At 41.4% G+C, this 12,194-nt stretch overlaps 1 protein-coding gene and 1 pseudogene across 1 annotated transcript in view; one reads left to right on the top strand and one right to left on the bottom strand.

Moving 5' to 3' along the window:
• The window catches only part of Mpv17l (MPV17 mitochondrial inner membrane protein like), a 22,698-nt gene extending 10,514 nt beyond the window's left edge, over nt 1-12,184 (bottom strand). The window contains exon 1 of the mRNA XM_033758707.1: nt 11,886-12,184. The gene's annotated coding sequence lies outside the window, so the exon portion shown is untranslated. The remainder of the gene's footprint in view (nt 1-11,885) is intronic.
• LOC104855769 overlaps nt 9,347-12,194 on the top strand; it is a 10,668-nt pseudogene continuing 7,820 nt past the window's right edge.

Genomic DNA, 12,194 nt, shown 5'->3' with positions numbered 1-12,194 from the left:
CGCCTCCACCTCCACCTGCGTCTCCCGATGCTCGCGCGCGATTGGGCGCCCGGCGCGCACCAACCCGCGCGTCCAATCCCGTGTTCCAGGCCGGCGCGGCACCGCGGAGCTAAATCCTTGGCAGCAATGTGTTTTAAAGGCTCGTGTGCAAAAAAAGTCACTTTTTCAACATACACAGTGTACTGATGGTGTCGCTTCGTTTGGAGAATGTCAAAAGTTAAACTCAGGTCTTTTCTTTTTTTTTCACTGTACCTGCTGCCTTCTCTTCTTCCCCTTGTGCCTCAGTGATCAATTCTTCCCAAGACGAATGCTGCGGTCCCATCTTCTATCCCTAAACGGGTTCAGGGACAACAGGGAAAAATCTCGGACCTCGTGAAACTTATATTCTCCTTACTTATTTTCCTCCCTTTTCTTTTTTTCTTCACGGTGACAACTCAGTCTCCCACCACCCCCATTTTACTTAATTCTTAAATTTCTAACTTTTCTTTTTGTCGTTGTTGTTGTTGATTTAAAACAGGGTCTCACTATGTAGTTCAGGCTGGCCTGGAACACGTGGGAATCCTCCTGCCTCAGCTTCGCGAGGGCTAGGATTACAGCCTTCCGAGTGACACCTGGTTAAATTTCTAACTTTTAATTTTGAAATAGTTCGAGACTTAGAAAAAAAGTTGCAAAAATAGTACAGAAAGTTCCCATATACTCTTCGCTCAAGCTTCTACAAATACTGATGTCTTACATAACCACCGCAGCAAAGAAGGAAATAAGCACAGATGTAATACTATTACCTAATCTACAGACCTGAGTCAAATACTGTCCCAAAGTGCCTTTCTCCTGACCGACATCCAACTCTGGATCATTTTGCATTGCACTGAATTGTCATGTTGCTCTGTCTCCTATCTGGGGGCACTGACAAGTTATTTTCCAGACCATCCCTCCTTTTATCCACCCCATTGTTGTAGGCTGAACTGCGGTAAACAGGGAAATGATTTCTGACCAGAAGGAGTCTCTGAGCTCTGACCCTTCCCGCATGTAAAACACATCTGGCAAGTCCAAGTGAGACCTGGACATGTTTTCCCACCATTGCCCTTTGTGAGAAATAGGGTTTCTGTGACCCCTGCTTCCCACCATATGTAAATAATGTGAATTCTACCTTTCTATCCAAGCTAAATATATCTACCTCAACTAATGAACTAATGTTGAGTATCTTGCCACTGTATCCTTACCTCTCCTTTCCCAAATATAAACTCTATTCACCCCCAAGACGGGGCTGATCTCTTTGTGGAGAAATCTCAGATCAGACCGCTAGTAAAATAAACCTGCCTCCAACTTCAAGGGTATGTGCTGGATTCTTTTCAGCGTGACTCTGTTATACCAGCTAGAGCTGCAACACTGTGAATTATATTTGCTACAATAGTAGGTCCCCCCACCCCCGTTCAAACGTTGAAGCTCTAAATTCCCAGGACCTCAGAATGTGACTGTTTTCAGAGATAGCCCCTCAAAGAGATAGCTAAGTTAAAATAAAGTTATTGGGGTCTGCCTGGTGTCCTTAAAAGAAGAGGAAACTGGGCTGGCTTAGCTCAGTGGTTCTGCCGCCTGCCTCGCAAGCACAAGGACCTGAGTTTGATCCCCAGTACCAAAAAATAAATAAATTAAAAAAATCACACAGAGAAAAGAATGTATGAGGCCCTTGTGAGAACTTTTCACACAGAGAAAAGAATGTACGAGGCCCTTGTGAGAAGGTGGCTGTCTGCAAGCCAAGGAGAAAAGCTTCAGAATCAAAGTAACCTTGATCTTGGACTTCTAACCTCCAAAACTGTGAGAAAATTAATTGCCATTGTTTGAGCTCCCAGCTTGAGCACTTTATTATGGTAACCCTAGCAAATTAATATACCCACTGTCATCAGTTCTTGGGAATCTGCCAATTTCCAGGTTCCTTGACCTTTTTTTATCTGCCCATTTGCCAATTTCTGGCCCTCTCTGCTCTTTGTCCTTGCTACTGGCCCCAAATAAATCTGTGGAAATTTTCCCAGCTTCGCATGCTCCCAGCTCATCAAATTTATCTTTCTTTGCTCCTTGTGTACCCCTTGTATTATTTTCTAATTGCTGCTATAACAAATTACCACAAATTTAATGGCTTAAAACAAATGTATTGCCTTTGAGTTTTGAAGGTCAGAAGACTAAAATAGGTCTGCAGGATCCCACGCCCTTTGGAAGTCCTAGAGGAGAGTCCCTTTCCTTGGCTTTTCCAGCTTCTAGAGCTTTGGCCACATCATTCACAGTAAAAGTCACCAGTATAACATTTTCCAGTATATTAGGCCTACCTAGATAACCCAGGATGATCTCCATATCTCAAGATCCTTAGCTTCATCGTATCTACAAAGTTCCTTTTTCCATGTAAAGTAGTACATTTGCAGGTCCTGCAAGTTACCCAGCTATTGCCCTACTGGGTATCTTCCCAAAAGAATTGAAAGAATCAAACCACAGCAATATATGTGCACCCATGTTCATAGCAGTACAGTTTGTAGTAGCTAAAACTTGGAAACAGCCAATTGTCTATCAACTGGAGAGAGGATAAAGAAAATGTGGATTTTAAAAAAAAAATAAAATGGAGTACTACTCAGCCATAAAGAATGAAAAATTAAAGACATTTATAGCTAAATGTATGCACATTGAGGTGATAACTCCTAAGTGAAATCAGTAGGACAGACATATGTAAATACCAAATAGTTTCTCTGGTGTGAGAAACTGAAATATAAATAAGGATCAAAATGTATAATAGATAATGTGATATAGGAAGCAAAGGTCTAAAGGGGAAGTGGGAAGGGTTGAGGAAAGGAAAGAAGGAATGGAAATAATATAAGAAAATGAAAAAATGGAAACAAAGTCTTTGTAAATAGGGGATGGATGGAGGTGTTGAAGGGAGGGCAGGGGATGGGGAAAAAATAAGAACCAAGATATATCATGTAAAGGTACAAATTTCCAATGATGAATGTCATTTTATTGTAGTCCTAAAATGTACCAATAAAGGTAATTTTAAAAAAGATTTTAGAGGAGTAAAAACAAAAAACTATGGAAAGTGTGGGCTGTAGTTGATATCAATGTATCGATATTTGTTATAGGCCAGGGATTTAGCTCAGTGGTTCCACCACCTGCCTCGCAAGCAGAAGGACCTCAGTTCAATCCCCGAACTTCCCCATACCCCCCCAAAATGTTTTGTTTATTAATGTAACAACAAATGTACCTTAGTGATATTACATGATGACAAGAAAAAAAAAAAAAAACTGGATTCTAGGTTTGTGGGAACTCCCTGTACTGTCTTTACAATGTTTCTGTAAATATCAAATTGTTTAAAAATAAGAGTTCATTTGAAGAAAAAAAAAAAAAGATGTGGCCAGAGATTTTGCTCAGCTTGCCTTGCAAGCACAGGATCCTGAGTTTGATCCCTGCTACCATAAAAAAATTAAAAAATAAGAATAAAAAAGGTGTGGAGGGAGGTCATTTTCATCCTACTATACCTCTGCTTTTGTATTTTTTTCCTTTGGTCTCACCTAACAGAAATTGATCATGATAGCTGAAATCAGAGTCCCCATTTCTCAACACCCACAGTGCACAGCCATCAGAACTATCTGTCCGGGCACGTGTTCCTTCATTCACTCATTCAATTGATAAATATTCACTGAACACCATTTTGTGCTAGGGAAGGAACTACATACATGTTGTGGAAAAGTGTTGTGTTTTTTTAAAAATCTAACTCTGCACAGTTCATTTAACCAAATGTGTTAGAGAAATAATGGGCAAAATTTGGTTCTTGGAAAAGGAGATTAGGACCTGGAAAGTAGGAGGGGGATTAGGTTTGCCAGATCCTGAAATAGAGGAGATACCATTAACTGTGAGTATCAGATTAGCAGCAAATAACTCAAGTGTAAGTATGACCAATGCTATATTTAGGACATGCTTCTATTAAAAAAATTCTCCATTGATCATCCCAGATTCCAAGTTCACTGGGCACTGTGTCGTTCTAAACTGTTTGCTAAGGCTGGCAACCTCAGAGCAATGGGACTGATGTTTACTGGGCACCTAATGTGTGTGTCAGTTCTCTGCATGCTACATTACTCACTACAGAAACCCTATGAGGCCAGGGATTGGCCACAGTCTACACAAGCATCTGTCTTCCAAGTCCAAGAGGGTCTTTGTGGAGCAACTCAATGTATTTGCTTAATGGGAACTGAAAGAGAGATGAATGCTTAAGAGGCGTAGATAGATTTACAGAGAATGTTGTATACGTATCGCTTCAGAAAAGCAGTTTTAAAAATTCAGTAGCTAAAGACAATCTATTAATCAAGCAAATGGCAAAAGACTCATCTGGCCTTCCAACAAAGACAATATTCAAAGGCAAATTAATTCAAAGGTAACTGATGCTTCATCAGGTGTGGAAGCTGTGATTCAGTGCCTGGGAACACAGGGCTGTGCTAAGGGGTCAACAGCCAGGGCCCTTAGGAAGTCTTTCAGCAAGGAGTAAGTGGGAACTGAGCTTCACTTTGCAACTAAGGATCATGTTAAAAATACATTATGATGATGACAGGGAAGATTATTACAGTTGTTATTGTTTCACTTTGTTTAAATGAATTGGAGCTTACTAAGAAACACCCGCTGAGTCACAGTGTCTAAAATCTAACTTCTCTTATGAACCCTGAGGTTTCTACTGACAGCCAAAGGACTACTGTGCCTGAAAGGCCAAGAGGCCAACCTCAGGATGGGTGTGACACTGAGGGGAAACCCTGAATAAACCTTCTAGTTTCACTTGCTTTTATTTCTTTCTTATTTATTTATTTTCGGTACGGGGGATCGAACTCAGGTCCTTGCACCTGCGAGGCAGGCGTCGGTGCCACTGAGCTAAATCCCTGACACCCCCACACACCCGCTTGCTTTTGGAGACTTGCTTCTATCACCAGGTGAAGCAACTGAGCAATATACTTTCCTTCCCCTCTGCTACAGATATCTGACCTGGGACTGTGGGTCACAACTGCAGCTGCTGCCTAAATTGTTTTCCAGGAACTGGGAGCACACTTTTGTCTTGAACACCGCCAGCCACTGCTCAGGTGAGAGTGACCTATTGCTATCAGAGTCAAACATCTGCCATTTACTAAGTATTCATTCAGGGAAAAGTCCAGAGCCGCGAAGTTTTACTCTGTGTGCTCAGACCACTGGTGCCATCACTTTAGCTCCACTCGCCTTTCTGACCCCTTCAACCACCCTGCTTCGGCATCCCGGAAGTGCCGCGAACGCTATCGTCACAGAGACGGATCTGAGACTCGGGTCTCCTGTCCCGACTCATGTTTGGTTACCCTGTGAGTAAACTCTGCCAGTGCTGGGGTGGAAGCCAAGGCCTTGCACATACTAGGCAAGTGCTCCCCCACCAAGGTACACCCCAGCCCTGAACTCTCTTTTGCAAGACCCGTCATTGTAGTAATGGGCATACAGAACAGTAGGCAAAAAGAGACTGGGTTGGTAGCAGTGGTGTTGAGGTTCCTTGCATCTCTAAGACATGTAGTGTTTGTGGCTGTGGGAACAGAGCAGGAGCCGAAGCAACTTCCTTCCTCTTCATCACCTGAAATGAGGCTGAAAAGGAAGCTATATCCTCCCTAGTTTGTGACTTCCTTACCCACAGTGATATTATGATGTGTGTATGTTGATATACGTGTACGTACGGGTTTTCCATGGTTCCTCGCTAAAAACTCCCTACCCAAGGCAGGCCTTAAAACTAGAGTGTCTTTTCCCCAAGGATAGGTCATAGAAACTCTAATCTTTCTTCTTTTTGTCTTGAAGCTGGGCATAAAGAATTCCCAGCTGTGCATGGCGCTGTAATTCCTGCACTCTGGGAGGCTGAGGCAGGAGGATCAAAATTCAAGTGCTGCCTGGCAACTTAGCAATTTAGGGAGACCTTGTCTAAAAGTTTAAAATACGGCAATAAAAGGGCTGGTGATATGTAGCTCAGTACAAAGCCCCTGGGTTCAGTCCTCAGTACCACAGAAAGAGGAAAAGAGGGAGGAAGGGAGAATAATTATTTGACCTACCCTCGTCATATCATAGCCCCTTCTCATTCTAGAGGAGTCCTGTCCTGTACCCCCGAGGAAGGAATGCTTCACGGAGAGGTCAAAAATAATGAAAGGCCTTGCTGGACTTCCCCACCCAGCCCCATGGGCGAGCACGTTTATGCAATGAAGTCTCCATGTAATTGTAGACTTATGTAGCAAGGGTACATGGAAGGATCAAAGGAATTCTTGGAAAGCGGGGAGTATAGGCCCAGATGTTCTGGTCACTCACCTGTGTGTCTGACTTCCTTCCTGGGGCCACTGGGCCAGGTGGTGCTAATTACAGTATAATCTCAAGTTGCAGTGTATCTCCAGGGAGACAGGCAGGCTTGTCTATTGCTTTTCCATCTTGAGGGCTGGCTCTCCCCAGATTCGTCTCTAGGCACAAATCTGACATCTTTATTTTTTGTTTCGACTTCCTTGAGGGCCCAATCCCTTTCTGGCTGTATATTAATTTCTATCTAACTTAGCTGTAGTAAGAAGGCCCATCTTAGCAAAGAAAACAGCTTGTCAAGAAGGCTATTACTTGTTGTCCTGAAGAAAAGAGGGAAAGCAACAGCTGAGATCAAAGAGGTAGACAGGCCACACACACTCGTGGTCTCTGTGAACGGTGAACAGCTGGGGGCTTCGAACAGCGTCTGATTTCTGCCTCCACCAGTTACGGCTGCTTCTGTGTTAATGGTTTGCTGCAGAGGCTGCTTAGATTGGCAGTAGATAAGGTAGTGGTGACAGACGTGAAGCTGTGGACAGACAGAAGGGGCAAGACTGGGTGGAAGGGTTGAGGAAGGGGAACATAAGTGAGGACAGGCCAAGATCCTGGCTTGAACAACTGGGTAGATGATGGTGCGGCCCTTTTATATTTGAGAGGAATCCCTGGTTTGAGGTGGAAGAGGATGAGTTCAACATCATCATTGCACCTCTATGTATTTATTTACATGGAACACAAGTGTCAGAAATAATGACTGTTCTTATACGATACACTCTGGTTTTTAAAATCAACTTTATCGATGTAGCTACAGTAAAATGCCTCTGTATGACATGAGCAGTTCAGTAAGTTTTGACAGATGTATATACTTGTGTTAACTCCTGCCACAATTAAAATACAGAGCATTACTGGGTGAGGTGGCACACGCCCGTAATCCCAGCACTCGGGAGGCCGAGGCAGGGGGATCGCTTTGAGTTTGAGACCAGCTTGGGCTACATAGTTTGTTCCAGGTCAGTCTCAACTACGGAGTGAGACCCTGTCTCAAAATAAATAAATAAATAAATAAAATACAGAGCATTTCTATCTTCTCAGAAATGTGCTAGCACCTTCGGTCAGTTTCCCCTCTACATCAGCATCAAGCTTTCTGGCATTATAAATTATGCATTTTCCAGAAGTCCATACAAATGGAGCCATAAGTATACATACTAAAAAGTATAATACAGCACAATAGTCTAGCTCCTTTCGCTACTATAATGTTTTTGAGGTTCATCCAGGGCAGGGGGCAGAAAACTATGGCCCATAGACCAAATCGAGCCCACTACTGTTTATGTGGAGGCCAAAGAGCGAAAATGACTATGCTTTTGAATGGCTGAAAAAATGTCATGACATCCAGAAATTAAATGGAATTCAAAATTCAGTGTCCATAAATACAGCTTAATTTGAACCCAGAAACACATGTTTACATGTTGTTTATGGCTGTTTTCATGTTACAGAATTTAGTATTTGTAAGAGACTAGAAATGCCTAAAATATGGTATAAAAGGTCTAAGTAGTTACATGATCCTTCCCCCAATCTATTGTGTTTTCTTGTATCAGTAATTTGTTCCTTGTATGGCTGTGTAGTATTCCACTCCACTGAAGGGAAAAAGCCATTTATTTATCTGTTGATGGAAATTTGGGTTGTTTCCTTGTTAACCTTATACCACGTGGTACACCGATGTTTTCTATCCTATTTCATTTTTTAAAAACTGCTAGTCTTGACCCACTGAAATGACTTTATGACCTGTTGATGAGGTGAACCTCAGTTTGAAAAACACTGCCAAAGATACTAACTGAAGTGATGGAGGATGAGACCTCGTAGAATAAGAAAGGGTCATACTTGCTGAGTGTGAAGGAAATCCAACAATTAAATGTTGGGTAGAGGAAGAGGGAACCCCAAAAGAGATTGTGAAGCAGGTAAAGAGAACACAAAGGAGAGTTTGTTGTCATCTGAGTAAGGAAAACCATAGTTTCAAAACGGAAGCTGTCATCTGGAGCAGGCACTGCTGAGAAATCAGGTTAGGCAGATCAAGAGGACATTAGAGAGATCCATTTCAGTGAGGCTGAAGGCAGCTGAAGTGGGACTGAAATGAGGCAGTGGTGTGAGAAAACTGAGACCCCAGGAGTACGTGGAAGGGGATGTGGATAGGGTCCATGAAAGCCTTTGTTTGCTTGTTTTCTTTCGGAGGTAAGAATCATAAGAATGTTTAACAAGCATTAAAAATACATAATGGGGCCGGGGATTTGGCTGTGGTTCCGCCGCCTGCCTGGCAAGTATGAGGGCCCGAGTTCAATCCCCGGTACAAAAAAACCCCACAAACATACATAAGCATGATCAGAATTTTAAAGATAAAATGAAACACCAAGTGGTTAAGTAATTTGCCCAAACAGCTTTCACTGATACAGCTTTAAAACCCCAGCCGGGTGTGGTGGCACACACATGTAATCACAGCACTCGGGGGACTGAGGCAGAAGGAGCTCCACAAATTCAGGGCAGCCTAAGCTACATAATGAGTTCAAGGCCAGCCTGAGCTATACAGAAAGACCCTGTCTCAAAAAACCAAAACAAAACAAAAAGAAAGTCCCACACCTAAAGAATGAAAAATAAAAAAGCCCAGCCACTTGGACCTGCAATCTGAGCTCTTACCAGTAGGCTACACTATCAACCATGAAAGAGCATAATCCAATATTTATACCTTTAAGTCTAAAAAGGAATCGTTCCAGAACACATTATTTGAGATTTTTTGTCCTATTTACAAAAGACGTTATTGGGACAGTTGTCAAAATCTGAATGAGACCTATTAATTAGAACACAATATCATATGAAATGTTATTTTCCTGATTTTATTTTTATTTTTTAATAAAAAAGGGGGCTGGGAATGGAGCTCAGTGTGAAGGCCCAAAATTCAGTCCTCAGTACTGAAGAAAAAAGAGATATGTTTTTTAAAAAGGAAAATCTAAACGTAACTTTTACAGATTCATGCTTGGGTGTTAAAACCACAAAGACATAAATGATGACCATAAAGTCCAGAAAATGGTTAGTATTCTTTGTGGGGGACCCTCGAAAGGTTTATAGGCGGTTTAAGGGGATTCTTTTATAAGCTTGGGGGGGTAGGGTGCTAGTTCAGGGTACTTCATTTCTTTTATGCTATTTTACATATTTTAGCAAAATAACGGGCTTTGGCTTTGTTGTTTCCCTGACAGACTCTCTTAGTGAATGCAGTGTCACTAAGTAAACAAGCTAGGACACAGGTGGTCTCAGGATCGCTGCCTTGAGTTGCTATCAGGGATTTCAGACTTGCCTGAAATGATTCAGCTTTGGTATAAAAAAATTATTGAAATCTATTTCTTACAATTTACTAAAAAGTTTTATAAGAGAAATTAATGCAAATATTATAAAGGCAAAAATATAAGTGCAAACAATAAACATAAAATGGAATACTGCCATTTTTTCCTCATCTTCATTTAATCCTGTTTTGCAAAAACAGCTGCATACTTTATAAAAGTAGTGATTCCACCTAGATCCCTGCTCATCTTGCTTCTTCCCTCCTTTTAGGGAATTTATCTTTTTTGCATTGCTATTGGGAATAATTAGTAAATCATCCGTCTGTGTCAACTGGTTGATTTTAAAAGGTAAAGACTAAAGAACTCATCTACATGTTGTAATTACTATTCAGATTGTATCAAAATCATGCGAATGAATCCAAAGGGGAAAATAACTTTTTTTTTTTCCAATGAAGGAAGTTCTGTTAACAGCACATACAGATCATGACAGTAGAGAATATTCTCCACAATTGGCACTTTTTTACTGTGGATTTTTACAATATCCTATACCCATCTCTTGACTAGAACAAAGAATGTTGCATTATAATTTATCAGCATCCCTATCTTAGTAGCTTTGTAATATAATTTCAGGTCAGGGATTGTGATAACTCCTGCCTTGCCTCTGTTGCCCAGAATTGCCTTTGCTATGCTAGGTCTCTTCTGGTTCCAAATGAATTTTAGGATTTTTTTTTCCAATTCTGTGAGGTATGCTGTTGGAATTTTGATTGGGATTGCATTAAATCTGTATAACCATTTCAGGAGTATGGCTATTTTCACTATATTGGTTCTTCCTACCCAAGAACAAGGGATATCTTTCCATTTCCTGATAGCCTCTCCTATCTCTTCAGAGTACTGTAGTTTTCAGTGTAGAGACCTTTCTGTCAATCTACCAACCAACTGATTTTTTTTGTTAGTTGTTATGCTGGGGGTGGAACCTCCGTATCCTAGAGCATGCTAGGCAAGCACTTTACCACTGAGCTATAACCCCTATCCCTGAAGTCTACTTTTAAAACAGTAAACCTTGATCTGTCTAGTATTTGTTTTGTAGAACCTATTTTGTGATGCTATTCACACATGCTGAGGTGTTCAGGAGTGAAATGTATCAAAACATTGAAGAATAGGTATATAGACACATGTGAATGCAGATATAAGAAAATGTTAATTGTAGAAAGTAGGCAGTGGGCACATGATTATTTAGCATATGATTATTTCAGTTTTTTTCAAAAAAGCTTGAAAAGTTTTCCTAACACTCATTTTGCTCTAGGAGAGGCACAATTCTCAGTTCCTGGAAGATGTTAACTCCATCATTCCATCTGCATAACTCTTTTGGGAGTCATTAGTTTCTACAGTTTCCAAACTAGCATCAGGAGGTTTCTTTTGCTAAATTTTTTTTTATTAATATGACTGAGCTATTTACCAAAATACAAAGTAATTATGTCAGGGCTGGGGATTTAGCTCAGTGGTTCTGCAGCCTGCCCTAGCAAGTGCAAGGTCCCGAGTTCGACCCCCAGTACAAAAAAACCAAACCAAAACAAAACCAAAAAACAAAACCGCCAAAGTGGATATGTTAAAATGTGTAATTATTACACTGAAAATTATAATAGTCACACAGCTCTCAGAAGAGATTTGTAAAAAAAAAGGAAAGAGAATTATTTTCTGGATGTAAGATCATCGGTCTTCCAGCAGGAAAGTGTTTTTCTGACTGCAACCATGGTAATCTATTTCAGTATTTCAGTCAAAGAAATATCCTGAACACATGACGCCCTCTCATTTGTTGGAAACACATTAAATCAAGCTGGACGTGATGGCACAGCACTATGGGAGGCTGAGGCAGGAGTATCCCAAATTCGAGGTAATCTAGCGAAGCTAAGTCTCAAAAAACGGTTGTGTGTGTGGATGGGTAGGATATGGCTAAATGCGAAGGGCCTGGGTTTAAACGTACGTTAAAAAAATTTTTTCCCCATTAAATTAGCCAGCATGCGTGGAAACAGTGATGCAAGCAGTCTGTGCAGCCAGGCTGTTTGAGTATAAATTCCACCAAGCCGGGCAAGGAGATATGGCAATAACGATCTCAACTTCAAAGGGCTGTTCTACAAATCAGAAGAGCAGCAGCTCTCATTATATTATTACCCATCGTCTGACAAGTCGTCATTGTGACATGGAGAGGGTGAATTAGCTGTCTCCCATTTAGAGTTCCGCGAGAAATCCAAAACAAATAATGTTTCGCACCTTGTAGGAACCGTAGCGACTGCTTAGAACCCCAAACCCCTAAAGCCTTCCATCGTCGAACGCCTGGGACGCCGTCAATCCTGCGCAAGCGCAAGGACGCTAGTTCGCCCCACCCCGCTGAGGTAAATGGCTTGTTCCATTCCTCAGGGTGCTCACAGTAGGAGGAACTGGGCCCGAAAGGGCACGTGCGTCACTAGTGATTCCAGTCTTTCACTCCATGAACGATAATTTGTGGTTGTTATATTTCTACGTTGTTTATGTCGACAGGCTTCTTGAAAAATTGAGTTTGGAACAGTTCTACCATCCATC

Source organism: Fukomys damarensis, unplaced genomic scaffold (assembly GCF_012274545.1).
Source record: "Fukomys damarensis isolate Sample0158 unplaced genomic scaffold, DMR_v1.0_HiC HiC_scaffold_34, whole genome shotgun sequence".
Classification (NCBI taxonomy): domain Eukaryota; kingdom Metazoa; phylum Chordata; class Mammalia; order Rodentia; family Bathyergidae; genus Fukomys; species Fukomys damarensis.
This window is presented reverse-complemented; position numbering and strand designations above follow the sequence as displayed.